This window comes from Panthera tigris, chromosome F2 (assembly GCF_018350195.1).
Source record: "Panthera tigris isolate Pti1 chromosome F2, P.tigris_Pti1_mat1.1, whole genome shotgun sequence".
Classification (NCBI taxonomy): Eukaryota; Metazoa; Chordata; class Mammalia; order Carnivora; family Felidae; genus Panthera; species Panthera tigris.
The window spans coordinates 6,785,101-6,801,830 of NC_056676.1; positions in this window are offsets into that span (position 1 = coordinate 6,785,101).

Sequence of the window (16,730 nt, forward strand, 5' to 3'; positions counted from 1 at the left end):
CAGTTGTTAACAGTCTCTTATGCTTTGGCTCTCTCCCACTCTAACCTCTTTTTTTTTTTTTCCTTCCCCTCCCCCATGAGTTTCTGTTAACGTTTCTCAGGATCCACATAAGAGTGAAACCATATGGTATCTGTCTTTCTCTGTATGGCTTATTTCACTTAGCATCACACTCTCCAGTTCCATCCACGTTGCTACAAAGGGCCATATTTCATTTTTTCTCATTGCCACGTAGTACTCCATTGTGTATATAAACCACAATTTCTTTATCCATTCATCAGTTGATGGACATTTAGGCTCTTTCCATAATTTGGCTATTGTTGAGAGTGCCGCTATAAACATTGGGGTACAGGTGCCCCTATGCATCAGTACTCCTGTATCCCTTGGGTAAATTCCTAGCAGTGCTATTGCTGGGTCATAGGGTAGGTCTATTTTTAATTTTCTGAGGAACCTCCACACTGCTTTCCAGAGTGGCTGCACCAATTTGCATTCCCACCAACAGTGCAAGAGGGTTCCCGTTTCTCCACATCCTCTCCAGCATCTATAGTCTCCTGATTTCTTCATTTTGGCCTCTCTGACTGGCGTGAGGTGATATCTGAGTGTGGTTTTGATTTGTATTTCCCTGATAAGGAGCGACGTTGAGCATCTTTTCATGTGCCTGTTGGCCATCCGGATGTCTTCTTTAGAGAAGTGTCTATTCATGTCTTCTGCCCATTTCTTCACTGGGTTATTTGTTTTTCGGGTGTGGAGTTTGGTGAGCTCTTTATAGATTTTGGATACTAGCCCTTTGTCCGATGTGTCATTTGCAAATATCTTTTCCCATTCCGTTGGTTGCCTTTTAGTTTTGTTGGTTGTTTCCTTTGCTGTGCAGAAGCTTTTTATCTTCATAAGGTCCCAATAATTCACTTTTGCTTTTAATTCCCTTGCCTTTGGGGATGTGTCGAGTAAGAGATTGCTACGGCTGAGGTCAGAGAGGTCTTTTCCTGCTTTCTCCTCTAAGGTTTTGATGGTTTCCTGTCTCACATTCAGGTCCTTGATCCATTTTGAGTTTATTTTTGTGAATGGTGTGAGAAAGTGGTCTAGTTTCAACCTTCTGCATGTTGCTGTCCAGTTCTCCCAGCACCATTTGTTAAAGAGACTGTCCTTTTTCCATTGGATGTTCTTTCCTGCTTTGTCAAAGATGAGTTGGCCATACGTTTGTGGGTCTAGTTCTGGGGTTTCTATTCTATTCCATTGGTCTATGTGTCTGTTTTTGTGCCAGATTTTATGTATTTCATTTCATTTTTAAATTATCTTCCTATTATTGATTCCCATCTTACATTGTAATGAAACTATATGACTGGGAAGTAACTGGTTCTAAGGTATTTGTTAAGATTTGTCCATTTTTATAAATATGCTATGTGTCCTGAAAAAGAATTTGTATTCTATAATAGCAGATAGGAGGTGCCATATAGGCTCATCAGACACAACTTAATTTTAATGTTCAAATATTTATATCTCACTTTGTTGTATTCTATTCATGAATGTATAAAAATCTTCATTTATGATTGTGGATTTGTACGTTTACTTTAAAAAAAAAATTTTATGTTTTATTTATTTTTGAGAGAGTGAGACAGAGCACAAGCAGGGGAGGGGCAGAGAGAGAGGGAGACAGAATCCGAAGCAGGCTCCAGGCTCTGAGCTGTCAGCACAGAGCCTGATGCGGGGCTCGAACTCACAAACTGCAACATCATGACCCGAGCTGAAGTTGGACACTTAACCCACTGAGCCAGCCAGGCATCCCTGTACATTTACTTTAATAACTGTGATTTCTGTTTTTCCCCAAAGAATCAGTTTGTCTTTACTGCGGTAAAACACACACAATATTGTCAAATGACAAAACTAGAACAATTTAGTAACGAGCTTGCTATCCTTTATCCTAGAGAAAATAATCCACCGATGGGGGGACTAGACTGCCTTACAAGCAGTGGAGCACAGATCCCCAGGGATCTGGGACAAGAGCAAGATTTACAGAGCACTGAAGAGGCAAAGAGGGAACACGTCCTGATTGACTAAGAGGTAGGAGATTTCCTTATAAACATAACAGGTCCTGTTTTCCAGGCTAAGGTAGGCTAGCTAAAGCTGAGTTGAAAGATTGTGATTGGTGTAGGCTAGGTTTCCTTGACAGGTGTTTCCGTGAAGGGCACGCTGACTTTGATTTGTGACTTAGGCAGGGGTGGCCCACATTTTGTGTCTCCCTATATACAAATGACTTCACCAACATAAAATGTACCGTTTTAACTAATTTAAAATGTGCAGTTCAGTACCAACTAGTGCAATCACGACGTTGTACAGCCATCACCACTAGTTCCAAAAAGATTTCCGAAAATGTCACCCCCCAAAAAGAAACCCTGTACCCTTCAAACAGGCATTCCTGATTTCCCTGTCCCAACTCTTGGCAATCACTAACCTGTTTTCTATCTCGATGGACTTGAGTATTCTGATCCTTTCATATAAATGAAATTATACAATATGGGACTTCTTGTGACTGGCCTCTATCACTTAGCATAATGTTTTCAAGGTTTATCTATGGTGCAGCTATTTCATTCCATTGTATGGCTGAATAATATCACATTATATGGCTAAACCACATTTTATTTCCTTCATTCATTGATGTACATGTGCATCGTTTCCACTTACCTTGCACATTGTGACTTGTGATAGCGCTTCTATGAATATTCATATACAAAATTTTGAATTCTTTTCAATATGTACCTGGGAGTGGGTTGCTAGGTCTTAGGGTAATGATTTAATTTTAAGAAATTGCCATCTGTTTTCCCCAGCAGCTGCACCATTTTGCATTCCCATCAGAAATGTACTAGGGTTCCAATCTCTCCATATCCGCTTGTTTTTGTGCATATTTTTTATTCTAACCATCCTAGTGGGTGCCAAGTGGATTTTAACTTGCACTTCCCTGATGACTAACTGTGCTAAGCATATTTTACTGTGCTTGCTGGTCATTTGTACATCTGGAGAAATGTGTAACTCAAATCCTTTACTCAATGTTTAATCAGGTTGTCTTTTATTGAGTTTTAAGAGTTTTTTATATTTTTCCGGCACTAGACATCAGATATGATTTGCGAATATTGTTTCCCATTCTGAGGGCTGTATTGACAGTGATCTTTGATGCACAAATCTGTTCAGTTTTATCGAAGTCCAATTTATCTGTTTTATTTTGTTGTTTGTACTTTTATTGTCATATCTAAGAAACCATTGGCAAATCCAAGGCCATGAAGATTGCCGTTGCCATTTAAACCAGATTAAGTCTTCCGATTCATAAAAATGGAATGTCTGGGGAGTTGGTTGGTTCAGTTGGTGGACCATGTGACTCTTGATCTCAGGGTTGTGAGTTCTGGCCCCATGTTGGGTGTAAAGATTACTTAAAAAATAAAAAATATTTCAAAGAAATGGGATGTCTTTCCATATATTTAGATCTACTTTAATTTCTTTTCACCATATTTCGTGGGTTTTAGTGTACAAATCTTTTACTTCAGTTAAATTTATTCCTAGGTATTTTATTCTTTTGAATGCTATTGAAAATGGAATTGTTTTCTTTTAACTTTTTTAACATTTATTTATTTTTGAGAGACAGAGCACGAGTGGGGGGAGGGGCAGAAAGGGAGGGAGACACAGAATACCAAGCAGACTGTAGGCTCTGAACTGTCAGCACAGAGCAAGACTCAGAGCTCAGACCTACCAACCCTGAGATCATGACCTGAGCCAAAGTCAGACGATTAACTGACTGAGCCACCCAGGCGCCCCTGGAATTGTTTTTTTAATTTCCTTTTCAAATTGTTCATTGCTAGTGTTTACAAATACAAGTTATTTTTGTGTGTTGATTTTGTATCCCGCAAATTTGCTGAGTATATTTAGCTCTATTTTTTTTTTTGCGGGGGGGGATTCTTTAGGATTTTCTACATAGTAAAATTATTTCATCTGGGAAAGACTTTTACTTCTTCCTTTCCAATTTTCATGCCTTTTGTTTCTTTTTCTTTTCTTTATTTTAAGTAGGCTCCACCCCCAGCCTGAGGCTTAAACTCATGACCCTGAGATCAAGAGTCTCATGCTGTACAGAGCCAGCCAGGTGCCCCTATTGCTTTTTCTTGCTTAACTGATCTGACAGAACTTCCAATACAACGTTGAATGGAATAGTGAAAGCAGAAATCCTTCTCCTATTCCTGATCTTAGAAGGAAAGCTTTCACCATTAAGTGTGATGTTAGTTGTGGGGTTTTCACAGATGCTCTTTATCATGCTAGGGGAGTTTCCTTATTCCTAGTTTGTTGAGCATTTCTCTCTTGAATAGTTGTTACATTTAGTCTAGTGCTTTTTCTGTGTCAGTTGAGATGATTATGTCAAAATCTTCCTTCATTGTATTAATATAGTGGATTATACTGAGTGATTTTCTTTTTTTTTTTTTTAATTTTCTTTTTTAATGTTTATTTATTTTTGAGACAGAGAGAGACAGAGCATGAACAGGGGAGGGGCAGAGAGAGAGGGAGACACAGAATCCGAAGCAGGCTCTAGGCTCTAAGCTGTCAGCACAGAGCCCAACGCGGGGCTCGAACTCACGGACCGTGAGATCATGACTTGAGCCGAAGTCGGACACTTAACCAACCAAGCCACCCAGGCGCCCCTGAAAATCAAAAACATATGATTTTCATATGTTGAATCATTCTTGGATTCCTGACATATATCTCACTTGATCATTGTGTATAATCCTTTTAATATGCTCCAGGATTGGGGGTGCCTGGCTGGCTCATTTGGAAGAGCATGGGACTCTTTCTTGATCTTGGGGTCATGAGTTTGAGCCCCATGTTAGGTATAGAGATAACTTAAATAAATAAATATTTTTAAATATACATATATATGCACACACATATATATGCTCCAGGATTGTGTTTGCTAGTATTCTGTCAAGGATGTTTGTATCTATACTAATAAAGGAAATTGGTCTGTAGTTGTCTTTAAATGGCTTTGATATCTGGATATTAGCCTCATAAATGCATCAGGAAGTGTTCCATCCTCTTTTGTTTTGAAAGAGTTGAAAAAAATTAGTGTTAAATCTTTAAATGTTTGGTAGAAATCTCCAGTGAAGCCACCTGGTCCTGGGCTTTTCTTTGTTGGGACGTATGGTTACTCCTTCAATCACTTATAAGTTTGTCCAGATTCTCTATTTCTTCTTGAATCACCTTTGTATGTTTGTACACCTTCTTGAGTCACCTTTGTAAGGTGTATGTCACCTTAGTGTGTATGTTTCTAAGAATTTTGTTCATTTCACCAGACTATCTAAATTTTTTATGTACAATTGTTCATAATATTCTCTTATGCAACTTGCATGCAACATCTTTCCATTATTTGACTTTCAACCTATTTATGTCTTTGGATCTAAAGTAAAGCGATCTATAAGATATCATATGGTTGTATCTCTTTTTTAAAAATCCATTTTACCCATCTCTGCCTTGTAATTGACTAGCTGAATCCATTTAAGATAAATTACTGGTAAGGACACACTTATTTCCTTTCTCTTTTATCTTTTTTGTTCCTCAGTTCCTCCGTTACGGCCTTCGTGATTGATTTCTTTCAATATACCATTTTTACTCCATTCTCACTTCCTTTTCTGCATATTTCAAGTTATTTTCTTAGTGGTTACTCTGGGGATTACAATGAACTTTTAATCAACCCATTTTATTGAGAGACTTCAGGGAAAAGTTAAAGGGCTAGGAGGACAATTAGATCCAATGTCCTCGGTCTGAACAGGATCTCCCCAGCTTCATAGTCTCTGAAAGCACAATTTACATTTTAAAATTATAGCATTCTAGTTTTAATAATCCCAATTTAGCTTCAATAGTATACAAATGTTTTGCTCCTAAACAACTCTGTCCTTCCCCCTTTATGCAGTTGTTACATTTACAAAATGTGTGTCCAGTAACCTACATTTATAATTAATATTTTATGCATTTGTCTTTTTTTTTCTTTAACACTTATTTATTATTGAGAGACAGAGAGACACAGAGCATGAGCAGGGGAGGGGTAGAGAGAGGGGGAGACACAGAATCTGAAGTAGGCTCCAGGCTCTGAGCTGTCAGCACAGAGCCCAACGCGGGGCTCGAACTCACAAACTGCGAGATCATGACCTGAGCCGAAGTCAGTCACTTAACCAACTGAGCCACCCAGGCGCCCCGTGCATTTGTCTTTTAAATGATGTAGAAAAAAAAAGTGAAGTCACAAACCAAAAATATAATAATACTGACGTTTATACTAATTTATGTAAGTACCTTTACTGGTGTTTTTTTATTTCTTCATATGGCTTCAAGTTACTGTCTAGTGTCCTTTCATTTCAGCCTGAAGAACTTCCCTTAGCATTTCTTTAATGCAAGTCTACTAGCATTGTGAACTCCCTTAGCTTTTATTTCTTCAAATGTCTTAATTTCTCCATTTAAAAAATTTTTTTCAGTGTTTATTACTTATTTTTGAGAGAGACAGACAGAGCACAAGTAGGGGGAGGGGCAGAGATAGAGGGAGACACAGAACTCAAAGCATGGTCCAGGCTCTAAGCTGTCATCACAGAGACTGATGCAGGGATCAAATCCATGAACTGTGAGATCATGACCTGAGCTGAAGTCTGACACTTAACTGACAAAGCCACCAAGGCACCCCTTAATTTCTCCATTTTTGAAGGATGGTTTTGCCAGATATAAAATTGTTCATTGACGTTTTTTCTTTCAATACTTTAAATATAACATCCTACTGCTTTCTGGCCTCCATAATATGTGTTGAGAAATTAGCTGTTAGTCTTATTGAGGACACTTGGACATGATGAGTTGCGTCATTTTTGATGCTCTCAAAATTCTGTCTTATGACAGTTTAATTTCAGTTCACCGAATGTATAGATCTTTTGAGTTTATTCTACTTGGAGTTCGTTGAGCTTCTTGGACGTGCGGATTCGTGTCTTCCAGTAAACTTGGTGTGTGTCAGAAGAAAAGGGAATTGCCATTTATTCCTTCAAGTATTCTTTTGGACTCTTTTCTCTTTCTAGGATCCTCATGATGTAAATGTTGGTACATGATGGTTTTCCAAAATTTCTTAGGTTCTGTTCCTTTTTCTTCATTCTTTTTCCTGCTCCTCAGACTGACTAGCTTCAATTGTCCTGACTTCAAGTCTGCTGATTCTTCTGACTGCTCCAATCTGCTATAGATTCCCTCTAGTGAATTTTCATCTCAATTATTTTTCTTTCAGCTCCAGATATCTATTCAGTAACTTTTTACAATTCTTATCTCTTTATTATTGATATTCAGTATTGATATGGACATATTGTTCTTAATCCTTTGTCCATTATTTACTTGCATTCTTTGAGCATATTTAAAACTTACGGTCTTTTTCTACTGAGTCCAATGTCTGAGCTTCTTCAGGGACAGTTTTTGTTAATATTCTTTTATTTTATATGTGAATGGGCTAGAATTTCATGTTTCTTTGCATGCTTTGTTTCCTGTCGAAAACTTGACATATTGAATATTACAGTGTAACTTTGGAAATCAGAGTTGTTGCTGTTTGTTGAGGGTTACAGTTTTTGTTGTTGTTTAGTTGTTGTGTTTGATTTAGTGACTTTTCTAAACTCTTTTCAGTAAAGACTAAATTCACTATCATGTGTGGTCACTAAGTCTGTTAGCTTACTCTCCACCTAGTGATTTAACAGTGATTTCCTTCAATGCCTAGAGACAAAACAACAACAACTCCCAGTGTTTGCATCTGGACTCTGTGTGTGTTGGGCATGCTTTTAACATTCAGTTGGGCAACTTACAACTTTGCCTTTATTTTCACATCTTGCTTTCCCAGGGCATCAAGATCAGCCAGAGATGAGAGCTTAGAGCATTCTCAGGTATTTTTAAGCATGCATCTGCCCATATGTGCACATGGCCTCCTACATTTCCAAGAATCGTGGAAGCTTTCCAAGCTTTTATTCCCCAGGACATCTCATTCATTCCCTAGCTTTTTCTTCCCAGGCTTTTCAGTGTATCTATTTTTTGCCCCAACTTATATCCTTTTCCCCAGGTGTTAGCGGCTGGTTCATTTGCATTTAAATATTTTTTGAGCAACATCCTCCACATAGCTATTTCCCCAATCTGAGAGAGTTCTGACTTAGGGAAGGAAGGAAGGAAGGAAGGAAGGAAGGAAGGAAGGAAGGAAGGGAAAAGGCCTTTATGTTAGTCCTTCAAGGAGTCACCTAAGAGTCAATCACAATTTTTTGGAAACAAAATCTTGTTTGCTTTCTCCGAAATCTGGAATTCACATTGGGAGTGTGGACTTCCATCTTCAAGACCTGGGAGCGGGGCATTAAGCAAGGGTAAGTTAAAATGATGCAAAACTTTCTTACTGGTTTCAGCCAACTTTTTTTTCTTTTCTAATTTTTTTTAATGTTTATTTTTGAGAGAGAGAGAGAAAGAAAGAGCACATGTCGGGGAGGGGCACAGAGAGAGAGGGAGACAGAGAATCCGAAGCAGGCTCCAGGCTCCGAGCTGTCGGCACAGAGCCCGATGCAGGGCTCAAACCCACAAACTGCTAAATCACGACCTGAGCTGAAACGAAGAGTCGGTTGTTTAACCGACTTAGCCACTCAGGCACCCCATCTTTTTCTTAAGTATTCACTTGGTTGGGAGAACCTAGGTGGCTCAGTCAGTTAAGCTTCCAACTTTGACTCAGGTCATGATCTCACGGTTCATGTGTTCGAGCTGCACGTCAGGCTCTGCGCTGACAGCTCAGAATCTGGAGCCTGCTTCAGATTTTGTGTCTCCCCTCTCTCTGCCCCTCCCCCGTTTGTACTTTGTTTCTCTCTGTCTCTCAAAAATAAATAAACGTTGGGGCACCTAGGTGGCTCAGTTTGTTAAGTGTCCAACTCTTGATTTCAGCTCGGGTCATGATATCACTGTTGTGAGTTCAAGCCCCACATGTGGCTTTGTACTGACAGTGTGGAGCCTGCCTGGGATCCTTTCTCTCTCCCTCTCTCTCTGCCCTTCCCCTGCTCTCTCTCTCTCTCTCTCTCTCTCTCAAAAATAAGTAAACTTTAAATAAATAAACAAATAAACATTAAAAAAAGTATTCACTTGGTTATTATAAACCTTTGACTATTTTCCAGAGTTCCATAAAGCTTATTCTGACAATTTTTGCCACTTTTTTGGGTATTTCTGTGGAGGCACAGGACTTAGGAATTCTCTGCCCACCTCTTTCACTGATGTCACCATCATTTTTGTTTTGCCTACTTTAAGACCATATTGGGTACATACATGCTAAAGATTAGCATATTTCCTGGAGAATTACCGCTCTTATCCTGACGTAGTAATCATTTTTATCCCCAATAATACCCTTTGCATTAATGTCTGTTTTTAAAAACAGCTTGGTCAAGCAAATAAACAAAAATAAAAACAGCTTTGTTTATTCTGGTCTTTCACATAAAAGAAATCAAATAAGATGAAGTCATTTGTAACGGGTGTCTTTCACTCAGCATTATGGTTTCAGGATTCATCCATGTCATAACATTTCTCTTTATTGCTGAATACTATTCTATTGTAAGGATGCCCCATTTTCTTTATCCATTCATCAGTTATGCACATTTAGGTTCTTTCCACATTTTGGCTATTATGAATAATAATGCTATGAATATCCATGTACAAGTCTTCGTGGAACATGTGTTCGTTGCCTTAAAATGTATTTTCCATCACACTAATTTAGGATAAGCCAACCTAGTTTTTGGCAATATTTGCTTCTTACATTTTCCCATCCCTTTACTTTCAATCTTTCTGTAATTAAATAGAATCGTTTGTGATTAAAATACAGCTTCGTCTCATTCTTTTGCCCAATCTCATAACTTCTGTCATTTTACTGGCAAATTTAGTCTATTCACAATCATAGGTACTATTATTTTTGGATTTGTATCTATCATATCATGAAACTTCCTGTTCTACATTTTGTCTTTCCTCCTTTCTTATCTTTTACATCAAGCTTTATTTCCTCCTAATCCCCACTACTTTGGAACTTACATACATTTGTTTGTTTGTTTGTTTGTTTGTTTGTTTGCTTTAGTTGCTTTACATTGTGAATATTTAATCTAAAGGGAATGAATATTTCTTATCTATTCTCAGAAAATAAAAGAACCATAGAATATTTCAACTTCTATCATCCCTCCCATTATACATTAAAAAAACAAACTTACTTTGGGCACCTGGGTGACTCAGTCAGTTGAGCATCTGACTCTTGATTTTGGCTCAGGTCATGATCCCAGGGTTGTGGGATAGAGTCTCTCTCTCTTGAGATTCTCTCTCTCTCTCTCTCTCTCTCTCTCTCTCTCTCTCTTTCTCTCTCTCTCTCTCTCTCTCTCCCTCCCTCTGCCCCTCTCCCTCACTCTCTAAAATAAAATAAAATTAGGGGCGCCTAATTGGCTCAGTCGGTTAAGCGATCATATTGTTCATGAGTTCCAGCCCTGTATCCAGCTCTGCAGAAACAGTGTGGAGCTTGCTTGGGATTCTCTCTCTCTCTCTCTCTCTCTCTCTCTCTCTCTCTCTGTGCCCTTCCCCTGCTTGCTCTGTCTCTCTCTCAAAATAAATAAACATTAACATTTTTTTTTAATTAAAAGAAACTTTCGAAACATTCACAGATTGAAAAGAAATTGTAAAGATAGTACAGAGAGGTCCTATGTACGCTTCACCAAATTTCCCCAATGGTTAATCTTTCATAATTATAATACAATATCAAAACCCAGAAATTGACACTTATGTGCACAGTCGTTTATCACATGTATTAATTCGTGTAACTACCACCACAATCAAGATACAGAGTATTCCATCACCACCAAGATCTCATTCATGATATCCCTTTTTAGTCATACCCATTACTTTCCCCCAAACATCTCTAACCCCCAGCAGCCACTAATCTGTTTTCCATTTCTACCCTTTTGTCATTTTGACAAAGTTATATAAAATCCTACCAGATATGACCTTTGGAGATGAGCTGTTTTTTGCCATTCAGATCAAATCAGAGTTGTTGTGTACATCAGTAATTCATTCCTTTTTATTGGCAAGCAGTATTCAATGGTATGGATGTACCATAATTTTGTTTGTTTCTACTTTTTGACTTGAATAAAATTTCTATAAATAATCATGTACAGGTTTTTGTGTGGACATAAGCTTTCCTTTCTCTGGCATAAATGCCCAAGATTATAATTGCTCGGTCTGTTTTATTTGGATTTTAAAGAAACTACCTAACTTTCCAAGTGGCTATGATATTTTATATTCCAACCAGCCACATATGAGAGATCTGAGTTCTCTGCATCCTCTTTGGCACTTGGCATTGTCATTATTTCTTTTCAGTTTATTTATTTATTTTGATAGAGAGTGCAGGAGTGGCAGAGAGAGAGAGAGACAGAGAGAGAGAGAGAGAGAGAGAGAGAGAGAGAGAGAGAGAGAATCCTAAGCAGGCTCCACACTGTCAGTGCAGAGCCCATTGTGGGTCTTGAACTCACAAACTGAGTTTATTACCTGAGCTGAAACCAAAAGTTGGATGCTTAACCGACAGAGACACCCAGGTGCCCTGGGCATTGTCATTTTTTATTTTAGCAGTTCTAATAAGTATATGAAAATAATCTTATTGTGGTTTTAATTTTCCATTTCCTTAATGGTTTAGTAAAATGTTGAATATATTTTCATGAGCCTATTTGACATCCATGCAGCCCCGTCAATAAAATATGTCTTTGTGAATTTTGCTTATTTTCTTCTTCTTCTTCTTCTTCTTCTTCTTCTTCTTCTTCTTCTTCTTCTTCTTTACTGTTGTGTTTTGAGAATTCTTTATATATTCTAGAAACTGGGCATGTGGATATGTGGTTTGGAGATATTTTCTCCCAGTCTTAGCTTGTCTTTTTATCTTCTTAACAGGAGCTTCGAAAGAGCAAAAACGTTTTAAATTTTGATGAAGTCCAATTAAATTTTTTTCTTTTAAGGATTTTACTTTGATGTCTTATTTAGAAATGCTTCAAGCCCTACGTCCCAAGATTTTCTCCTGTGTTTTTTTCTATAATTTTTAGTTTCATATTTGACATTTTTTAAAATGTTTATTTATTTTTGAGACAGAGACAGAGCATGAGTTGGGGAGGGGCAGAGAGAGAAGGAGACACAGAATCGGAAACAGGCTCCAGGCTCTGAGCTGTCAGCACAGAGCCCGACGCGGGACTCGAACTCCCGAACCGCGAGATCATGACCTGAGCCCACTGAGGCACTCAGGCGCCCCCATATTTGACATTTAAATCCATGATTCATTATACAGAGTTCACTTCTGTATAAGGTTCACTTTTCTGGCTAGTTGATATCCAACTGCTCCCGCACCATTTGTTAAAAGACCTCCATCCCTCTATTGCATTACTTTTGTACCTTGGTCAAAATTCACTTGGCTGCTCTTGCGGGGGGCTATTTCTGCTTTCTTTTGTTCAGTTCATCTTGTGTCTATCTCTCTGCCAATACCACCTAGTTTCGATCTGTTACTGTATAATAAGTCTCAAAATCTGGTAGATTTCTCCCAGTTTTTCAATATTGTTTAAGCTATTCTAGTTCCTTTGCCTTTCCATCCACATAAAAACATTTTTTTAATGTTTTATTTATTTTTGAGACAGAGAGAGACAGAGTGTGAGCAGGGGAGGGGCAGAGAGAGAGCAAGACACAGAATCAAAGCGGGCTCCAGGCTCTGAGCTGTCAGCACAGAGCCCGTCGGGGGGCTGGAACTCACAGACCGCGAGATCATGACCTGAGCGGAAGTCAGCCGCTCAACCGACTGAGCCACCCAGGCGCCCCTCCGTATACATCTTAGAATAATCTTGTGTATAGCAACAACAATCTTGCTGAGTTTCTGATAGAAATTGCATTGAACTTTCTATCAATTTGGAGAGAATTAACATCGTCACTATGTTGAATCCCCTGATCCATAACGTGATATAGATTCCCATTTATTTAGATCTGCTTTGAGGTCTTTCATCAGCCTGCTGTAGTTTTCAGCCTCCAAATCCTGTACATGATTTGTTAAATTGACGCTGAAGTATTCCTTTTTTCTTCTGAGGAATTGGAAATATTGCTGGTGTATAAAGTACCATTTTATAATACTTTTGCATATACTTTTTATCTCGTGTTTCAGCTCCCAAATTAGGATTAGTTTTCTGCAATCAGTTCAAAAGTTTATACTTTGTTCCCCATTGCTTGTAGCTCTCCTTTCCTCGTCATCCGTTTTCCTTCCTCTGAAAGAACATCTTTTAAAGGTTCTGTCACTAAGCTCTTCCTTCTAAACTTTCTACGTATTTTAAGATGGTTTTCTTTTGCCCTTGCTCTTAAATGAGTTTACTTATGTAGAAAGTTCCAAACCGCCATTTTCTCTCCAACTTTGATATTATTCCATTATTCTGACCTCTAGCATTGTTTTTCTTTTTCTTTTTTTAATTTTTTTTTTAACATTTATTTATTTTTGAGACAGAGAGAGACAGAGCATGAACGGGGGAGGGGCAGAGAGAGAGGGAGACACAGAACTGGAAGCAGGCTCCAGGCTCTGAGCCATCAGCCCAGAGCCTGACGCGGGGCTCGAACTCACAGTCCGTGAGATCATGACCTGAGCTGAAGTCGGACGCTCAACTGACTGAGCCACCCAGGCGCCCCTCTAGCATTGTTTTTCTTAAGTGTACTGTATGTGGACAGTCTGAATAGGCTCTTCCTAATTGCCACGATGATCTTTCTCTTTGGTGTTCAGTTGTGTTTCCACCATGAAATGCCTCATTAGGGATTTAGTTTAAACCTGTTGGTAACTCATTTTGCTTTCTAAAATTTTTCTTTAATGTTTATTTTTGAAAGAGAGAGACAGAGTGTTAGTGAGGGAGGAGCAGAGAGAGAGGGAGAATCTGAAGCAGGCTCCAGGCTCCGAGCTGTCAGTGCAAAGCCTGACACGGGGCTCGAACTCACTAACCGTGAGATCATGACCTGAGCCAAAGGCAGAGGTGTAATCGACTGAGCCAACCAGGCGCCCCTAGCTGGGCTTTTTAATTCCACATTGGGTTGTTTCAAATATTTTATTGTCATAAATGCTTCTCACTTGATATATTTTTCACTCGAGTGGCTGTTTTTTGTTTCTATAAATTTTCTGGTACTGTCTTTACACTTGTTTATTCTGATTAACACTCTCAACACTCTCTATTCTATTTCTTGAAGAGTCTAATGATCTTTTTCTCTTTTGTGCCACTTGTATTCATTTGTGGCAGGTAGACTGTTCCCTCCTATGGTTTGTACTTTGGGGAAGAAAGTTGAGCTCACTTTTGGCAGACAATTTATGCAGCCTTCATTGAGGATGTCACTCTCCATAAAGAATTTGTTTCTTCCAGGGGCACCTGGGTGGCTCAGTCGGTTGAGCGTCTGACTTCAGCTCGGGTCATGATCTCACGGTTGGTGGGTTCGAACCCTGCGTCCGGCTCTGTGCTGACAGCTCAAAGCCTGGAGCCTGCTTCGGAGTCTGTGTGTCTCCCTCTCTCTCTGCTCCTCCCCCACTCACACTCTGTCTCTCTCTCTTTGCCTCTTGAAAATAAATGTTAAAAAAAAAAAATTAAAAAAAAAAATGTTTCTTCCAGGTGCTTGAGGGGCAGTCAATCCAAGGAGATGCTTGACGCATTAATTTATGAGCTTATGTGTTTCCAGGCCACATAAATAGTATTAATTCAAGATCCAAATATATATGAATACAAGCTTCCAGCTAAACAATTTCAAGGGAAGAGCTCCCTCCTCTCCCAGTCCAGAGCCCAGGCCAAAATAAGACAAGCTTCCCCCGTCCCTTCCTGAGGGGTCAGATTGTTTTTCCAGTCTACTTTGTGGCGAAGATTGTAGCTCTTAAAAGGGTCCTGGCTGTGTAGTGGTGAGTTATTTTCTGAGCCCCAAAGTCAGGTGTACCATGTGGGTTTTCCGTTTCCTTTTCAGTTCTCCCTGGGCACTGGAGATTGTAATTTCTTTATGGTAGGCTGGGGTTTACCATCATTTTGTTTTTTGTGTTCTTTGGCAATTCTAGGTGTTCTGAATTGTATGGAAGAAGTTGTTTTGTTTACAGCATTTTTTTAGGTAGGCTTTACACCCAGCGTAGAGCCTAACATGGGGCTTGAACTCACGACCGAGATCAAGACCTGAGCTAAGATCAAGAGTTGGACACTTAATCGAACAAGACACCCAGGTGCCCCTACATCTTCACTTTTTAGTAATTTTTACAAAATAAAATGGTATGTTGTTAGGAGTGCAGATGTAGGTCATGTTTCTACTTTTACCTTTTTTTAAAAATTAAACTTGGGGCACCTGGGTGGCAGAGTGGGTTAAGCATCGGACTTCAGCTCAGTTCATGATCTCATGGTTTCATGAGTTCGAGCCCTGCATCAGGCTCTGTACTGATAGCTCAGAGCCTGGAGCTTGCTTCAGATTCTGTCTCTCCCTCTCTCTCTGCCCCTTCCCTGCTCGTGCTTGCTCTCTCTCAAAAAAAAAATTTTTTTTAATTAAAAAAATAAAAGTAGCAATAAGACTGATTCCAACAGTAGACAAATTTCCCAATTATTTATATATACATAAGGCACCGCTATTATCTGTCAATAGAGAGTAATAATACCACACTCTGACCACATCTGTGAACACAATAGTTTAAAAAGGATGATGAAATAAAGATTATCACATGAAATAAGGCACAGCTGTGAAGTCTCAAAGAGTTGAGGTTGCACACAATGTTTTGGTCCAGAACCCACCTACCCATCGGGGTTGTCCAAAAATAGAACGAGCTGCTTCACCAAAAGGGTACTGGTCGTTTTAAGTATTCAAAAGCAGAAAATAAAGGACCGCTTAAGAGCCACAACAGAAAGGATTCCTTTATTGGGACATGCTAGAAGTTAATGGTGAGATAAAAGGAGAAAAAACTATTTGGATAACCGTCTCATGACACTAATTTAAAAATACCATGCATACTGCAAATAAGGAAGAGACTGGCAAACCCCAAACCGAACTTCTTAAGTAGGTTAAAAACACTGAAAACCAAACTTCAGAATTTTTTTTAGGTCATTAAAATTGAGGGATGCCTGGATGGTTTGGTCGATTAAAAACATTTGACTCTTAATTTCGGCTCAGCTCACAATCTCAGGTTGTGAGATTGAGCAAGGAACCTGCTTGAGATTTTCTCTCTCCTTTGCTCTCTGCCCCTCCATTTGCTCTCTCTCTCGACAAACAACAAAAGTCTTAAAAAAAAACTGAGTAACAAGAGAAGCTTTTCTCATGCCTAATTCCATTCCAGGCTAACCATACCATCATTAAAAATTCTCTTCTGAATATATGTTCTTATGATTACATTGTCATTTTCCCCCTCTTCAGTACAGACGGCCACTTGAAGGTAAATCCAAATATTAAACACAGTATTTGAAAAAGGAGTCACAGAAAAGTCAGAATTAAATTTTATTTCACATTGGTAGAAACCATGAAAAAGATTTACATCGTCCCACATAACAGCACATTTCAACAGAATATTTCTTGCCATAAATTAGATCTTGTTGATTTATGTAACTGAAACAACAATTTATATTCTTCAAGGTAAAGCAAAATGACTTAGTAAATGATTGTTTAAAAATTTTAAATGCAGACATAAACATATGGCTTCATTATTAACATTC